We start from the raw sequence: 19,357 nt of genomic DNA on the forward strand, positions 1-19,357 counted from the left end.
AATTCTAAAAAAGAAATTTTAGTTCTAAATTAAAACAAATTTTGGGGGTGTGGCAAAATGGGGTCTGCAAAGCAATGTGCTGTAATGCATGTGAATATTTGTCGCCTTAAACCATTTCCAGAAATTGATCTTCGGGACATAGTCATGGATATAAATATAGAAATAACCTTACAATAACCACTGTATTTACAGAATCAAAATTGATGTTCAATAATAGGATATTGGCTAAATAAGGAACTAGCATGTAGCCATTAAAAATGATAATAAAGGCATATATTTATAGACAAGGAGAGAATTTCATTATATACCAATGAAGTTAGACAATGAATTACAGAAGTGTACATAGTGTTTGAGCCCATTTTATCATATATTTATTTAAGGATATGCTCAAGAATAGAATAATATAGCCAGGGTGCCTGGATGGCTCAGTCAGTTAAGCATCCAATTCTTGATTTTGGCTCAGGTCATGATCTCAGCATCATGAGATCCAGCCCTGCATCAGGCTCCACACCCAGTGGAAATTAAGATTCTCTCTCTCCATCTGCCCTTCCTCCCTACCCCACTTGCACTCTCTCTCTCTCTTAAAAAAATGGAATAATATAAAATGGAAACAGTATGTATCTTTCAGCAGCAGAATTGCACTTGGTTTATCCGTATCTTTGAAATTTTCTGCATAGCATATATTTTCACATAATGAAATTATCTAAGGTAATTTCTTTTTAAAAGCCATTATTTCAGGTTTAAAACATTAAATACTAGAGGAGAGAGTTCTTAAAATGACCTAAATGTGTTTCTAGTAGTGAAGAAGAATTCAGGTTTACAGTTCTACTGGATTATTGATTACAGTTTATAAAAGACAATCTAACACTCTGGGCCTTTGTTTTTCAGGATATGAGGCAACAACCCTTGAATCCCAGATCCCCCAGAATAAGGTGATATTGGAGATTCCAGCTGCATTTGGTGTTGCTAGTTTTACCTGCTTTTACACTTACAGGGGCTCAGAACAAGAGATGTGGGGCTGGACTCCTAGAGACCAGCTTGGTTGGGGGAGTGATTTGAGTTAAAAACATAGATTAGAATTAGATTCTGGACTAAGACATATTTAAACTGATATCCCTTAAGTATTTAATATTTGTTTATTAGAAGTGAGTGGCAGGGGTGCCTGAGTGGCTCAGTCCGTTAAGCGATTGACTCTTGGTTTCGACTCAGGTCATGATCTCATGGGTCGTGAAATGGAGCTCTGCATCAGGCTCTGCACTCAGTAGGGACCCTGCTTGAAGGTTTTCTCTGTCTGCCCCTTCCCTCATGTGCACTCGTTCACATGCACTCTCTCTCTCTCTCACTAATAAATAAATAATTAAAAAAAAACAAGAAGTGAGGGACAAGCTGCTTTTCTATCAGTCCAATTTTATCCCCTTTTATATTGAAAGTAAGAGATTCATTCAAGTACCTTATCTTCAATTGTGCTATTTTACACTGTTCTCACCATAAATGGATATCATGAGCCAATCGCACTAAGGATATAACAGGTGCATTCAGTAATTGGGGCCTTTGTAGTGGCTAACCCCTCCATCTGGTATGCTCTTCTCCCAGATAACTACATCTAAACTTTCTCACTGCCTTTAAGTCTATGCTCAAATGTCATTGCCTCATGATTTAATTTAAAATGTCTTGTTCAGTACTTAAATGTTCTATTTTTCTGAGTTTCATGTTGAAAAAAAATCACTCCATTTTTCTTTTAGGTTGTGCTCTCTGTTAGTTTTTCTTTTGTGATTCTCAACCAGACATCTTCTTGGGAGGCATAATAAAGGGTTTAAAATTTAGGTAATAAAATAGGTAATTTGTCCCCAGCGAACAAAAACTACCCCACTGTTATTATGTCTGCAAAATTTTAGCTGATTCTGTCCTACTGTTATCACAATGATTCAGCTGACCAGGAACAACTAATACCAGTTTGCTTCAAAAATATTGGAAAAAAAACCCCAAAGATATGTTGGCTCTGGCTCTTGTATGTTGTATTTCTGCTTATATCACTTCTCTATTACTGCATAATGTAGGGGAGAAGACTTTTACTCTACCCTCTTATGTCCAGTACCTGAATTAAATTAACAAGACACATTAACAGGAGGAAAACAAATTCATTTACCTTTGTAACGCTGCATACATGCAGGAGTACTCAGTGAGAAATAAATCAAAGGGGTGGTTAGAATTGGGGCCTATATGCCCCAGGTGATGGGAGGGGTAAGAAAGGCACTTGGGAAAGGGAAAACAACTGTTTGGAAAGATAAATGGATCATTAGGAGAATAGATGGGAGATAAATATAATAGTCTTGAGACTGTCTGCTGCTTGGGCATGGTGCTGACTTCTTGTCTCTAGCTCCTGGGGAAGGAATTATGACAGTCGAGTTCTTTTGAATTCTTTTGGGGTGGGGGTGGGCTATGCTTTTAGGTAGATAAGGAAAGCTCTGAGAAGGCTTCTTTCTGGATCTGTTGCTTTTCAATTGCTTTCAGCTCAACATAATCCTTAAACCAAAGCGACGTATTTTGGGGAGGCATATTGTCATCCCCTTCAACAATAAACCACCCCCAAATGTCATGATTTGAAATAACAACAAAATATTATTTCTCACCATTTCGTGAATTTGCAGAAAGGTCCCTCCATTGCTTTCATCTGAGCTCACTCTTATAGCTACTGTTAGCCGGAGAATTGGCTGGACGACAAGGAGCCCCACTCACATGTCTGGCCATTGATTCTGGTTATCCTCTGGGGCCCCTGAGTTCTCATCCTCAAGTAGAGTAGATCAGCTTCTTTATGCGATAGTCTCGTTGCAGCATTTTGGGAGAGTCATCAGGGAAGCTGCACAGTGTGACGGGCACAGCCTTGCTTCCACTACACCCTAGTCATCAAAGCAAGTGACAGGGTCAGTCCAGATTCAAGAAAAGGGGAAAAAGACTCCATCTTTTCATAGGAGAAGTGGAAAACTGACCTTGCAAAAAAGCGTAAGAGGAACTGTTGTGACCATCTTTGATGAGATATGTGACCACACCACTCCAAGACATTGTCTGCCATTTCTTATTTTCAGTTTAAGGAATTAAATAAGTTTTTGAGGAAAGCTGAGTTAAATGACATTTTTCATTCTGATTTATTTCAGGTGTATGTTTGTACCCTTTCATAAATGGTGTCAGCTATACAACCAAGTCTGGTGAAATTAAGGAATTTATGAAAAGGGGTATTACAGAACTTTTAGAAACTCTTGATGAGGCTCGGAAGCCCTACAGTCAAGGATGATGCCCCAATCATACTCTGGGGGGCACAACACTGGCAATGGTGCTTCACTGTCTCTCTCAAATAAGTAAAATCTTAAAAAAAAATCTCACTTGGTATACAAGTGGGCATAGAAGAACACAGACCTGTTTCTTCAACTGAAAGCCTGAAATGGAAAATGTACAAGTAAAACCATTGTGCTCTTGTTGAAGAGAAGAGGAGAGAACTAGGGGCAAGCCCCATGCAAGTGTCCTCTAGGCCTGCCCCCCTCCATCCCACCCATGAGGGATAATCATGAATGAGTTCCTTAGAAGCACAACTAGAAAACTATGACCAGCACAAGGACTTTGAGAATCTTAGAGGAGGCACCAAAACATAAATAGCTCGATGTGGCAAACTGGATGCTATAGGACTGTCATATGTAGGAAGGAGGGGTAAGTAGATATTAAAATAATAAATGAGTTCTAAGAGTTGCACCTTCACGGGAGCTGGGAGACCTTGCTTGATCCACCCACCTAACCTCTTGCTGAGAGAGAAATGCTCAGGATTTGTCCCGCTTCAGTGATTTGCTCAGCTCCATATTCTCTCCTCCCCCACCCCACAGCCTAGCCTGTGCTTGTCAAACAGTGCCATTTTCTCTTCTGTGATAGAATATCACGACACATAATTTCATTGTCTTCCTACCTCAGATGCTACAGGTCTACCTCTGATAATAGGAAGAAGGTGATAGGGAGGGGAGATGTGATCAAGCCCCGCAACTCTTCCAAAATCACACGGCTTTACCTCGGGCAACACAGCCTGGCAAAGGTATCAGAATAGCCCATTTTTGCAGACAACTTGTTTATTGCTGTGAGAGGCTTTCAAAAGGAAAGTGGACCTTGCTAGACTGTGAAAATCCAGTTAGCTGAGCCAACCGTGGATTCCTTCACGGGAGTGAAGCGACCTGACATTATTGCTTATCGGTGTCCCATGCTCCGGTCAGACATTCTGCCCCAATAGTCAGATGGTCTCATTGCTAGCTCTCTTTCATCCTTTATCCCTTTCTCCATCCCTACCTTCCTCCTTCTTTGTCTTTTTCCCTCACCTCACAATGAGTCAAAATGGCTTCTCTCAGTACTTCTACAAGCAAAGGCATTAAGAACCGCTGTTATTAATATCCACTACAGAACCTGTGCACTTTGTCTCTACCTGCTATCTACCTGGGCCCCAGGTAGGAGAGGAACTGATGAGGGAACTTGTATATCAGTTTGAAATTTTGAATGACAGAAGTGGTGAAGGGAGACCGGGAAATCCTTCAGTCTCTCAGGATCTCTTGTTTGTTTGTTTGCCTCACTTTCTTATGAATGGAAATACTTTTAGTATTTCCCCATTCAATAAGATACTGGTTTTAAAACTAAGGTATATGTACCTTAGTTAAGTGAGTAACTAAGATTCTTTGGTTCTTATTTTGATTCTTTGATTCTTATTTTATTGAGAGGTTTTTAGCATAAATAGTTGTTAGATTTTTTCAGTGGCTTTTTAAGCATCTGTGGAGATAACTGTGTGGGGTTGTTTTTGTCAATCTACTATTCTGGTGTGTAACACTAACTGGTTCCTTAATAGTGATCCACATTCCTGGAATAAATCCCACAGTCACGGTATATTACTTTCTTACTGTAATCTTGGGTTTTGTTTGCTAGTATTTTATCTGTCTGTTTGTAGTTTGTTGTTGTTGTTTTGTATATACATTCTTGAGTGACATTGGCATGTAGTTTTCATTCTTATAATATCTTTGTCAGGTTTTGCATTATGAATGGAATTAGGAGTTTTCCATCATTCTCAAGGCTCTGGGGCAATATAGAGAGCACTGAAAGTATTTTCTTTAAGGGTTTGATAAAATCTCCCTGGGAAAACATCTAGGCTTTGCTTTTTTGTTCGGTAGTCCCTTAATGATTTTCTCTATTTCTTTAATGGAAATTGGTCTTTCTAACTCTAATAGAGTAAATTTTGGTCATGTATATTTCTCTAGGCAATTATTCATTTGATCTAGATTTTTGTATTCAAATCCTGTAGAGGTCTCTGAAGTAGTCTCATGGTTTAAAAAAAAAATTCGTTATCTTCTGTTTCAATGGTTAGTCACTATTTGTCATTTCTTATTTTATATACCTGTGCCTCATCTTTTTTATTTTTGAATAAGGTAGCTAGTGATGTGTCTGTTTTGTTATTTTCCCCTAAACAATGGGATTTTGTTTTATTAATGAGGTCTATTACTTTCTATTCTCAATCTCTGCTTTTAAGGTCATGTTTCCTATTCTCAACATCTGCTTTCATCTTTACAGTTTCTTGTGCTTTCTTTTGGTTTACTTTATTCTTTTCCTAGTTGTTTTAAAAACTATGACTTTCCCTGCAATTGCTGCTTTAAATATATCCCATAGATTCTGGTATGTACTGTTTTCATTATCTTTTTTCTTAAAGATTTTGTCATTTCAGTCTGTGTTTCCCCTTCACCCAGTATTTATTTAATAGAAGGCTTTTTCATTTCCAGGTGGGAAAACCAATTTGTTTTGTTTATTTGCTTGTTTGTTTTGTTAGTGATTTCCAGTTTTTTAAAGATTTTATTTATTTATCTGAGAGAAAGAGAGGCAGAGAGAGATAGCGAGCATGAGCAGGTGGAGGGGTAGAGAAGAGAGGGAGAAGCAGGCTCTCTGCTGAGCAGGGAGCCTGATGTAGGGCTCCATCCCAGGACCCCAGGATCATGACCTAAGCCAAAAGCAGATGTTTATCTGACTCAGCCACCCAGGCACCCAGTAATTTCCAGTTTTATTGTACTGTGATCAGATATGTTATTTAATATTTCTACAAAATGGAAATTATTGATGTTTTCCTTGTGACCTAATGTATGATCAAATTTTGTCAATGTCTCATGGGTACCTGAGCAAAATGTACATCTAGATATGCAGTTCTAAGGGTGCCTGGCTGACTCAGTTGGTAAAGCATGTAACTCCAAGTCTCTGGGTTACACGAACCTCACGTTGCATGTAGAGATTACTCAAAAAGAAAATCTTTTAAAATACAATGTGCAGGGACGCCTGGGTGGCTCAGTTGGTTAAGCAGCTGCCTTCGGCTCAGGTAGTGATCCCGGCGTCCTGGGATCGAGTCCCACATCGGGCTCCTTGCTCATCAGGGAGCCTGCTTCTTCCTCTGCCTCTGCCTGCCATTCTGTTTGCCTGTGCTCGCTCTCTCTCCCTCTCTCTCTCTGACCAATAAATAAATAAAATCTTTAAAAAAAAATAAAATAAAATACAATGTGCAATTCTTTATACATACATTCATAACATCTACCTTATTAATTATGTTGTTGAGGGATTCTATCTCCTCACATATTTTTTGTCCATGTGATCTGTCTTGTACTAAGTATTATAGTTATGTTTTTTATTATTAGTGTGTGTCTACATATGTTTTCTTGCATATATGATGGTTTTTGTTTCCTAAATGTGGTTGCTATGTAAATTAGTGCATAAATGTTCATTTCATTGTATCTTCATTTTGTATGATGGCTTTTAGCACAAAAAAAGAGTCCTTGGTCACATTTGATGTTTTGGGGCTTGAATTGATCTTCACCTGATATCAGACTCTCTATACCTGCTTTCTTTTTGTTTCCATTTGCTTAGTATACCTTATTCCTTCTGTTTTTGGCTTTCTGAATCACATAGTTGTAGGTGTGTTTCATGTCCATGGCATATAGTTGGGCTGTGTTTTGTGAGAAAATAAAAAATATTTTTCTTTAAGTATCTGTTGCTAAGCAAACAAATAAGTTCACAACTTTGCAGCTTAAAGCAACAATAACTTGTTATACACAGTTTCCATAGGTGAACAATCAAAATGCCTTAGCTGGGATCCTGTGTCTCATGGTCTCTCACAAGGCTACATTCAAGTTGCTGGCCAGGACAATGGTCACTTCAAGGTTCCACTGGGGGAGAATTGACTTCCAAGTTCTTGTAACTGTTTTCAGGCCCTAGCACGTTGCTGGCTGTTGGTTAGAGGTTCTGGTTCCTTACCATGTGATCCTTTTTATAGGGCAGCTCACAACATGACAGCTGTCTTCTCTCAGAACAAGTGATAGAGAGTGAGGGAGACAGAGGCCATAATCTTTTTATAACTTAATCCTGGAAGTGACATTCCTTTACTTTTGCTATATACTATTCATTAGAAGCTGGTTATAAGTTTAGAGTATAAGGTTAGTATCCAGAGGAAACAGGGATCTTTGGGAACATCTTGGAGGCTGCCTACCACAGTCTGCCCTCTTGCCTTCAATGATCCATTTCCCTTTCATATGCAAAATACACTCACCCCCTCTCAAGGTCCTCAAAATTTTTAAGCCATTACTGTATCAGCTCAAAGTTGAGAAGTTCATCATCTTAATCCAGTGCAGGTGCCCCAACTTGGGTGTAGTTCCTCATTCTACAGATCTGTAAACCTAAAGAGACACATGCCTTCCCCACAACACACCTGACATATAACTGTGGGACAGCATAGGATAAACACTGTTCATATTTCTATTTAAAAGGGTCAGGGGGATTGGAAACACAAAGGAGTCATTGGTCCATAGAAATCCTGGAATCCAGCCAGCAAGTGTTGGATGTTTCTTAAGGAGGCTTGGCCTCTTGACACTATTGGCCAGCTTTTGGGTTCACTCTCTGAGTCAGCATTCAGATTTTTCTCAGCCTGCTAGATTCCAGTAGAATTTTAGGAATCCAAGAGTTTCTTTTCATTTTGTTTTCTCTCTGTCCCTTATAGTCCAAACTGGCAGTGTTTTTGCTGATACAGTTTTCTCATTAACTCTATGGATCTTCTGTAAATTTCAATGGGATTCATTCCATTAAAGAAAAGGCACATATACAAATTTGTTTGAGATAAATCTTTCTCTATCTTGTGCTACTGCAGAGAGGGCTGTGGGACAACACCCTCAAGGTTTTGATTTAAAGGATCTGTGAGGTATACTTTTAATCTCTTTAAAGTGTCTTGTGTATGACTAAAATAACTCTAAAGATCTAAATGGAACCTTTGATATTTCTTAAGTATTAACAAGGGATTTTACGGTGATACCCTTGGCTTCATTTTTAGACATCGTTTTCCTAGGAGTGCCCTGGATTTGATCTTTGCTCCAAAGCCATTTCCTAATTTTAGCATTATTTGCCATTGTAGGAGCTGAGGACTTTTCAAAACCATAAATCCTGGCTCCTTTTTAAAAGCAGTCTTTCTCTCAATTTATTCCTCTCCTCTCACATTTTATTATAAACAGCAAGAAGCAACCAGGTGGCACCTTCAACATTTTAGAAACAGCCTTAGGTAGATGACCCAGTTCATTAGGCACACTTTCTACTTTCCATGGAACTGCAGACACCAGCTACATTCTGTCACTACATCACAAGAATCTCCTTTTTCAAGTTGCCAATAACATTTTTCTTACTTTCTCTTGAGCCCTCACTAGCACCCTCCTCAAAATCCAAAATTTTAGTGTGTTCAAGGCATTTTAGTCATTCACTAGTACTCACCTCAAAATTTACTGTCCACTTTCAATGCCACGTGCACACTTTAGTTATTTGTTACAGCAGCAGCAAACATCCAAGTACAAACATCTGTACTCACTATCTATTGCTATATAGCAAATTACCCTAAAACTTAGTGTGGCTTAAAACCACAAACATTTTTTTTTTTAATCTGACAGTTCTCTGGACATGTAAATCCTGGTATGGACAAGCTAGGTGTCTCTGGCCCCAAATCTCTCACAGGTTCTAATTTGGTTGCAAATGGGTTTAACTCAATGTGATAGGTAGCCTTAGATAATACAAAATTATTCTCACTTTTTCTGTCATTCATTTTTCCTACTTTCTCTATGATCAATTTTACTTCTTTCTTTATCTCCTTATCATTATCTTGGTTGTTTGCTTGTCTTTCTTCATTGCCCGTTACTAAATTTCACTTGAATCTATTCTTCCTTGGGTACCTTACAATTGATTATTTCTCAGATAATTTTGTCTTTTCTCTAATTATTTCATAAATTAAGTCAACTCTCTTTTCTTAGCTCCTTGTTTTTTTTAACCTTTTTTTAAACATTTTTAATGTTAGCTTTTTAAAAAAGATTTACTTATTTATTTTAGGGAGAGAGAAAGAGAGAGAACGTGCAACTGGGGGGAGGGGCAGAAGGAGGAGGAGATGGACAGAATCTCAAGCAGACTCCCTGCAGATAATGGAGCCTAACATGGGGCTTGATCTCTCTACTCTGGGATCATGACCTGAACCAAAACCAAGAGTTAGATGCTTAACCAACTGAGCCACCCAGGTGCCCCCCTTTCTTAGTTTTTATATTTCTTACAGGGTATTTTTTTCAGAATCTCAAATGTATGTTTGATTATATTTAATTCTTACCATTTTCTTCTGATATATGGTTATTTTTTCTATGGAACCTTATCCACATGTGGGTGAAATGTTGTTTTCTGATTTTTTAGAACAGCTCTAGGTGGATTTGCTGATATTCCTTTTGTTCATTTTTGAGGGGGGGTATTGGGAGTATTTCAGAAGATTCTTCACTTAGTGATGTCCTTTCTCTCACCATAACAAAGTCCAGACACTTCAAGCAGATCTGTGTGTTTGTATGGGCAGGGGTTGGAAAGGCTGCATGTCCTCTATTTTTATATTTCTCTTCTGTCCTGTAGGACCCTGCATTTCCCCCTTTAGCTCTTTTCCTTTTCACCACCCAATTGCCAAGGGGAGTTTCTCTTTTCCTTATTGCCTTTCTTTTCTCTTCTAGAAGCTATGTGTTTCAAAGACTGACCCCTTAAACCATAAGGACTTTTGGATTCCTTCCCTTATAATCTGTGCTCTGATCTATTCAGATGCTTTCTTAGAATATTCAGACTAAGGTAGACTTAATCTTTCTGAGGCTGATGTTGGATCAGTTCTGTACCTCTTCCCTAACCTCCTTCTGTCTTTCTCACAGTTTTTCTCCTTTGTCTTATGGCTGGCACATGGGAGGTGGCAGCATGGAAGATTGTACTAGGATCTGGAAATTTCCATTATTTTTTTTCACCTACACTTACATTGAAGCTTTGGCATTCTATGTCTTCAAGTCATGATGAAGGCTTGGTTTTTGTGTAAGTTTATATTTCCCATCTTGTTTGGGGGAGATATAGTGGAAGACTAATAGTTTTGTGGCCACCATTATCTTCAGCTACCTAGAAGTTCTCTTAATTTTTTTTAACACTTCTAATTACTTTTTTGAAGTTTCTCTTCTTTGTTAAATTGGAAACTTCAAGAAGGCAGGGACCATGTCTATCTTGTTCTTTTCTCTCCCCTGTGCCTGGTATGGATATAATTACTGTTGAGTCTAAAGAGCACTGGACTTTAATCTAAAGTAATGAATACTGGATTCAGAGGATTTGTATTTGAAGATCTAGCCTATTTAAGTCTTAGATTTATCATCTATTTCCAAGGATCTCATGTGTCATTGTGGAGCAAGATCAAGTAGGAAAGTACCTGGCAATAGTTATTGCCTTGCCCATGCTTAGTTAACATTTAACCAAGCCCACGTGCACATGTGCATGCACACACACTAAACTGTGAATTAATAACCTGCACAACTTTCTTATGTCATACAATCCTAAGCATTGGGTAATTATATTACACCTTTTTATGTGTAATTTTTTTCTAACTAATCTAGCATCGTCCTTTCTTATAAACAGAAGTGCCTCATGTCTCATTTTCTAAGATCTTGCTTTAGAAAACTTCATTTGTATCTTCTTTCTTTTATTAAAAAATGTAGAACACAAATTAAAATAATAGTGCATATTTTATCTTTCATATAGGTAGATAGTCTATGTTCATGGTTTTTGTTAATGTCAAAAAAGCTAGTACCCTAAAAACTTTTATCTTGAACTTTAGAAATGATAGCCCTATTAGTAATAGTAATAACAACAATCACTAACACATATTGAGTTTTCTATATGGCAATCACCATTTTAAATACTTTATTTTTTTATCATGAAATGTATAGTTTATTTTCTCTTTATATCTTAACAAATTTTTTAAAATTTTTATTTCTTTTTTAAGTTTCTATTCAGTGTTCCAGAATTCATTGTTTATGCACCACACCCAGTGCTCCATGCAACACGTACCCTCCACAATACCCACCACCAGGCTCAACCAACCTCCCACCACCCTCCCCTCCAAAACCCTCAGTTAGTTCCTCAGAGTATACAGTCTCTTATGGTTCATCTTCCCCCCAATTTCCCCCAACTCACTTCTCTCCATCTCCCCATGTCCCCCATGTTACTCCTTATGCTCCACAAATAAGCGAAACCATATGATAATTGACTCTCTCTCGCTTGACTTACTTCACTCAGCATAATCTCTTTCAGTCCCATCTATGTTGACACAAAACTTGGGTAGTCATCCTTTCTGAAGGAGTCATAATACCCCATAGTATATATGCACCACATCTTCTTTATCCATTCATCCGTTGAAGGGCATCTTGGTTCTTACCACAGTTTGGCAACTGTGGCCATTGCTGCTATGAACATTGGGGTACAGATGGCTCTTCTTTTCACTACATCTCTATCTTTGGGGTAAATACCCAAGAGTGCAATTGCAGGGTCATAGAAAAGCTCTATTTTTAATTTCTTAAAGAATCTCCACACTGTTTTCCAAAGTGGCTCCACCAACTTGCATTCCCACCAACAGTGTAAGAGGGTTCCCCTTTCTCCACATACTCTCCAACACTTGTTGTTTACTGTCTTGTTAATTTTGGCCATTCTAACTGGTGTAAGGTGGTATCACAATGTGGTTTGGATCTGAATCTCCCTGGTGGCTAGTGATGATGAACATTTTTTCATGTTATCGATTAGTATGTCTCTTAGCCATTTGTATGTCTTCTTTGGAGAAGTGTCTCTTCATGACTTCTGCCCATTTTTTTAAAGATTTTATTTATTTACTTGATAGACAGAGATCACAAGTAGGCAGAGAGGCAGAGAGAGAGAGGAGGAAGCAGACTCCCTGCAGAGAAGAGAGCCTGATGTGGGGCTCAATCCCAGAACCCTGGGATCATGACCTGAGCTGAAGGCAGAGGCTTTAACCCGCTGACCCACCCAGGTGCCCCACTTCTGCCCATTTTTGATGTGATTATCTGTTTTGTGTGTGTTGAGTTTGAGGAGTTCTTTATAGATTTTGGATATCAGCCCTTTGTACTGTCATTTGAGAATATCTTCTCCCATTCCATGGGTTGCCTCTTTGTTTTGTTGACTGTTTCCTTTGCTGTCCAGAAGCTTTTGATCTTGATGAAGTCCCAAAAGTTCATTTTTGCTTTTGTTTCCTTTGCCTTTGGAGACATGTCTTGAAAGAAGTTGCTGTGGCCGGTGTCGAAGAGGTTACTGCCTATGTTCTCCTTTAGGATTCTGATGGATTCCTGCCTCACGTTGAGGTCTTTTAACCATTTCAAGTTTATCTTTGTGTACGGTGTAAGAGAATGGTCGAGTTTCATTCTTCTACACATAGCTGTCCAATTTTCCCAGCACCATTTATTGAAGAGACTTTTTTCCACTGCATATTTTTTCCTGCTTTGTTGAAGATTAGTTGACCATAAAGTTGTGGGTCCATATCTGGAGTCTCTACTCTGTTCCACTGGTCTATGTGTCTGTTTTTGCGCCAGTAGCATGTTGTCTTGGTGATCATAGCCTTGTAGTGAAGGTTGAAGTCAGGCAACATGATGCCCCCAGTTCTGTTTCTCTTTTTCAACATTTCCTTAGCAAAAAGGAGAATTTCAGACCAATATCCCTGATGAATATGGATGCTAAGATTCTCAACAAGATCCTAGCTAATAGGCTCCAACAGTACATTAAAAAGATTATCCAGGGGCGCCTGGGTGGCTCAGTGGGTTAAAGTCTCTGCCTTCGGCTCAGGTCATGATCCCAGGGTCCTGGGATAGAGCACCACATCAGACTCTCTGCTCAGCAGGGAGCCTGCCTCCCCCCTCCCGCCACCCCCGCCTGCCTCTCTACCTACTTGTGATCTCTGTCTGTTGAATAAATAAATAAAGTCTTTAAAAAAATAAAAATAAAAAGATTATACACCATGACCAAGTGGGATTTATCCCTGGGTTGCAAGGGTGGTTCAACATTCACAAATCAATGTGATAGAACAAATAAGAGAGAGAAGAACCACATGGTCCTCTCAATTGTTGCAGAAAAAGCATTTGACAAGATACAGCATCCGCTCCTGATTAAAACACTTCAAAGTATAGGGATAGAGGGAACATTCCTCAACTTCATGAAATCTATCTATGAAAAACCCACAGCAAATATCATTCTCAATGGGGAAAAGCTGACAGCCTTCCTCTTGAGATCAGGAACACGACAAGGATGCCCACTCTCACCACTCTTGTTCAACATAGTATTAGAAGTCCTAGCAACAACAATCAGACAACAAAGAGAAATTAAAGATATTCAAATTGGCAATGAAGAAGTCAAACTCTCTTTCTTCGCAGATGACATACTTTATACGGAAAACCCAAAGACTCCACCCCTAAACTACTAGAACTCATACAGCAATTCAGTAATGTGACAGGATACAAAATCAATGTACAGAAATCAGTGGCTTTCTTATACACCAACAATGAAAATACAGAAAGAGAATTTAGAGAATCAGTTCCATTTACTATAGCATCAAGAACCCAAGATACCTGGGAATAAACCTAACCAGAGAGGTAAAGGATCTGTACTCAAGGAACTACAGAACACTCATGAAAGAATTTGAAGAAGACACAAAAAGATGGAAGAGCATTTCATGCTCATGGATAGGAAGAATAAACATTGTTAAAATGTCTATACTGCCTAGAGCAGTCTATACTTCCAGTGCCACCCCGATCAAAATTCCACCAGCATTTTTCAAACAGCTGGAACAAACAATCCTAAAATTTGTATGGAATCATTTTAAATACTTTAAACCTATCAATTCATTTAAACTTTACAATAATATTATGAGGTAAATATTTTTATTATCCTCATGATATAAGCATGATATAAGCAAAGTAAACTAAGTAACTTGCTGAAGGTCATCCAACTGGTAAATAGTGTAACCAGTGTTTGAAACGAATGAAAAAGATGGCATGGGTTAATTAAGCAAATGGTAAAATACTACTTACTTAAGTGGACTCTTCTTTGACTCCTACTCAAGCTAAAAATCTCTAAGAAAAAGTAAATTTCAAGCAAATAAGATTGTTTTAAAACACTCACAAGAGAGGTATGATATCTTTAATTCCCAGGAAAAGAGAGGGTTCTAAATTGCAAAGACTCAGTGCTCAAAGGCAGAAAACTGGAGATGAGAGGAATAGGGCAGAACTGAGCACAAGCTGGGGGCAGGGCAGGACTCCAACCTTAGATAATAGTTGAATTTTCATATCCATCCATCCTCAAGGGAGAGCTCAGCCTCTGTCTGCGATGTCTGAAATGCATAGCTTCAAGGCAGTCAATTAAGATGCTCTTATTTTTAACAGAAGTTCTCTTTGGGATTCTTTGACTTGGAAAACAAATGAAGCAAAATGAAGTTAATGACTCTTTCAAGTCCTTTCACTCAAGAGTCCCCAATTATATCCATTGTATCAGTGAAAAATGTCCCAGTAGAAAAATCAGTTGCTCTGGGACACAGGGATGGAGAAAGGGAGGAAGAAGATGCTCAGGCTCAGTGAAATCCTAAAGATGGTAGCAAGTTGCTGGCTGCAATACAGAAAATGGAAGGACTGATGTTGGGAGGTGATAGAGCCATTTAAATTCTAACCTCCATCTCACACTTCCCTCTTCAGAAGCCTGATGTGATCAGAGCATGCACAGCAGCAACCACAACATTCATAATAGGAAATCAATGTTCCATCCTTGTTATTGTACTTGGAGAAATAACTGGGAGAATGTTGGGTACCCATTAGAACTCCAGGCATACTTGACTTTTGTGCTACTGGGTACAACCAGCAATTCAATCCTTGGCAGATTCCTCTTTTCGTAACCAAGAAGCTCACCTTATGATTTACTCAAAAATCACCATTTAGGTCCAAAATCCCAGACTGAGCTGAGAACATGGTTACCAAGAAAATAAACCTCAAGCAGATTAGATTACTTAAAAATACACACAAGAGGCTTGAAATCTTCAATTCCCTGGAAAAAGCAGGATATGTACTACCTTGGTCAACTACATATTAATCGAGTCAAGTAAAATGTGTCCTTTGATCTCAGCTAAAATTACTGTCCTTACTGTGAAATTTTTTGGGTATACTAGAATCATCTCAGCCACTGAAAAATCATACAGACATGTCAGGAAATTAATCTGAATATCATCAAAATCTTACAAAAATGAAAGGAACATCAAACATGTAATTTTATGCATTAAAACAGGAACTTGGAAAATAGATGTCATTTCCTAGGTATGCGGAGCACATTTCAGAGGTGGTCATGGAGAACAGAGAGGGAAGGGTTTGTAGATATTATTCCAGATGAGGTAAACAGAGAGGAAGACATGCCCATCTTTTGATATATCTTAGAATGGTGAAAGGGAAGGCAGGTTTTCTTCCCTTTTCTCATGTCTACCCCATAACATTAACCGAATTCTGTAATTTTGGAATTAAACGTTTCCTTAACTACAGACCAGTCACATCTCACTTCCTATACACACTTAGAACTACCTGTAAATAACAGATCTTCATGATGGCAACTGGAAGGCAATTAAAGACTTCCTTCTCCCACTTTATCATCAAAGGCATGGTGATTTGTTAAGGCATCAATGGTCATCAGATTCATGAAGGTCCTGCTAACCCAGCATGCCCTCCAGGTACCCTGAATCTGAAAAAGACAAGAAGGAAGAAAAGGTTTGAATGACTCATAAGATACATCTTTAATCTGGTAAACAAGATTCATTGGATTTAGGGGATTAAAATCCACCCTTCCAAATGAACGAGATTGGAAAACAGTGGTCATTTCATGAATTCTGTATCATAGTCATGTTTGGGATGATTATTTTTCAGGAGTCTTAGAACAGCTGGATAGCAGACTTAGGACTTCTGCCCTTTTGTCTTGATTTTTAGGGAGTATTTGTTTATAGCCAAACTCAAAAGAACATACTGCTATACAGACACAAGACTCCTTTCAGTGCAACATCTCTGAGCAGACAACTTGAATCCCCCCATCAGAAAATAAGCATTCACCAAGGGACGGATGTTGCAGAAAAGAAGAGATGAGAAACTCAATCCACACTCAAGAGTTCAGGGAAGGTCACTCCAGGAAGATGATGAGGGGAAATGAAGCCATGTATTTGGGAACCAAATTAATACGTGAATCTGGAAAGCATGCAGGCTGACCACGAGATGAATGCATATCCTTCTTCCAACCAAATCATAGTTTATCACTTCTCTTTCAGAAGGATTGCCTTTCTGAGTGCTGACTCCAAGGAAGCCTGCTCCCGGGTGGGTTGTCCCTGACAGGTATAAATGTTACCTTTTATCATCTATGGTCCACTGATGACAAAAGGAAACTAATTAAGCATAATTTCCAGGCTTTCAGAGTTAAGTTCTCCTCAGTGGCCTGAGAATTACTTGCAAGGTTTGGAATGGTGCCAACTGTGTGCTGAATCTGGGCAATGATCCTGCACTCATATAAATTCTAGAGTTAATGGCGAAATAATAGAGTCACAATTTGTGGGAAGCATATTTTTCTGTCCAGAGGAATGAAGTCCCTGCAGATGTGTAGTGAATGCATCAGTGTTTACCACTCTTACAAATTCTCCTAAAGCTTTCTCTTAAATCCACAAAGTCTCTCAAAGCATTTCAAGTTTGTGGCATTTTCTATTATTCTTAAATGTGGTCTTTTCATGGCTTATTTACTGAAAGCCTCATTGTACCTTTCTGAAGAAATTTCTTGGCATGGTGTCGCAGTGATATCATTAGTTTCTCTGTATGAATAAATGCTCCAAAGATGGCTTCATTGCAGCCATATGCAAATATTCCCACTGTCCATTTCCCTGAACAGCAAAACTGACTTTATTTTTATTTACTATTTTATTTACTGAGAATTTCTATTCTCACCATTCTAGAGAAGTCTTCCAGCTAAACAACTAGTATTGGATAATCACTTATTTACTCTCATTTTCTTATTGTAGAAAGCATACATTGTTGTTTTGTGGCCTGCACTGGAGAGGTCTTTATCTTGATCCCATTATGTGCCCAGGAACAGTACGTGGTACTTGGCAGATGCCCAGATCAAATTTACTAGAGGAAATTCATGAATGGATTAATCTCATAGATACACTGCTTGTCTTATTGCTTGGATCTTAGGCTTGTGTCTACACACAGCAGAAGGACAATTTCAACAATTGTTCCAGTGAATACCTTTAGGAAACTTGTCAGCATGGAAGACCTAGAAATATGTCTTGTTCCAACTTTACTAGGACATAGATGATTCTTGCTGATTTTAGTTGCCAGGCATGCAGATGAAGCTTTGGAAACTAAATCTGACACTCGCTGTGTGAGCTTACAGCTAAAACGTGACCCCTGAAATTCTGTACTATACTGATGAACAGAGGAAAGAGTTGTCATCACCACTTCCCCCAGAGCATTGATGTTTGCCTTATTGCTAGAGGGAAGTAGACTTTTTAAAAGTGTGTATTTGGTGCTCACTTGAGCAGGACATATCCTGAAAAGTACAGATTTGTAGGACACTCTGTCGTAACTGTTGCTTTACAGACAGGTAGTTTGTCTAGAAGTACTGCATGTGCATAATCCTCTTTATGAATTACAAATACTGGTCTCCATGCTTGAACAGTTTTATCTGCTTTGGCCCAATTAAATTTAGCAGGATAAATATTTGAGAGGGAGAGGTGTATGGTTTTATAGGTACATCTGTGAACACTGCTTCTTACTGAGGCTCATTGTATACAAACTGCTTTTCATATTAAAAGCACTCAAAGTGCTTCCCTGAACCTTCATCAAATGGGTTAAATGACACTCCTTGTATTGAGACTTCCAGCATATTTTATAGAAGTTTACTGCCTAATGGTTTCTAAATAATGCATTTAACAGAAGTATGAGATAACCGTGTTGACTTCCTCAAAGAGTATCACATATTTAGATACAGCCAACCCAAAAGCCCCATACTCAGAAGACTATACTTAGATACCAGCTGTTTGTTTTGATTTCTAATTCATAGTTACTCACTGAATGGGTTTTTGCAACAGGAGATGGAAGAGGATTTTTGTTTGCTTATATATTATCTGTACATAAGTGTTTCTCTTAGCAATGAGGGAGTTAGATTAATTCCTTTTAATAATCATGAAACTTTTTTTTACTACACTTGGGTGATTTTGCCCTTTTTTTCTGCTCATAAAATGAACATTATTTCACAAGTATTACAAAGGCTTAATATTACATTTTAATATCATGAAATGGGGCAATTTTTAAGCATTTCCATGTATTTGTACATTCTACAACTAGGCTCTTGGAATTCCCTGCCTATTAGAGCACTGGAGTTCAGTGTCTTAGGGGAAGGGTAGATACTCCTTCAGGAAAACTCCTGTCATTTCTCAGCATGAAGGGTCAAATTAAATTTTTATTTGCATTTCTAGGAAAACAATAGGCTTGAAAATCAGACTTTGGAGAGAGGGAGACATTTTCATTAATTTCCTTAGTATATCAAAGATCAAACATGGAAAACTCCCGGTTGATATTTCCGAGGTTCACCAATACCCTGCTGAGCACCTTGTAGTTAGTGAGGCTATGTATCTACAGTTGGCTAATGGGCCAGGAGAAGAAGTATTAAGTTGTCTTATAAAGCCCAGCATTCAAGGGGCATCTGGATGACTCCACCGATTAAACATTTGACTCTTGATTTTGGCTCAAGTTATTATCTCAGGGTTGTGAGATCGAATCCTGTGTTGGGATCCATGCAGGGCATGGAGCCTGCTCAGGATTCTCTCTCTCCCTCTCTCTCTGCCCCATCACTCCCTAAAAAAACGTAAAAAAAAAAAAAGTAAAACTCTATATTCAAAAAACAAATAATCCAGGGGCACCTGGGTGTTGCAGTTAGT

The sequence above is a fragment of the Enhydra lutris genome, unplaced genomic scaffold (assembly GCF_002288905.1).
Source record: "Enhydra lutris kenyoni isolate GAN:26980312 unplaced genomic scaffold, ASM228890v2 scaffoldscaffold23, whole genome shotgun sequence".
Taxonomy (NCBI): domain Eukaryota; kingdom Metazoa; phylum Chordata; class Mammalia; order Carnivora; family Mustelidae; genus Enhydra; species Enhydra lutris.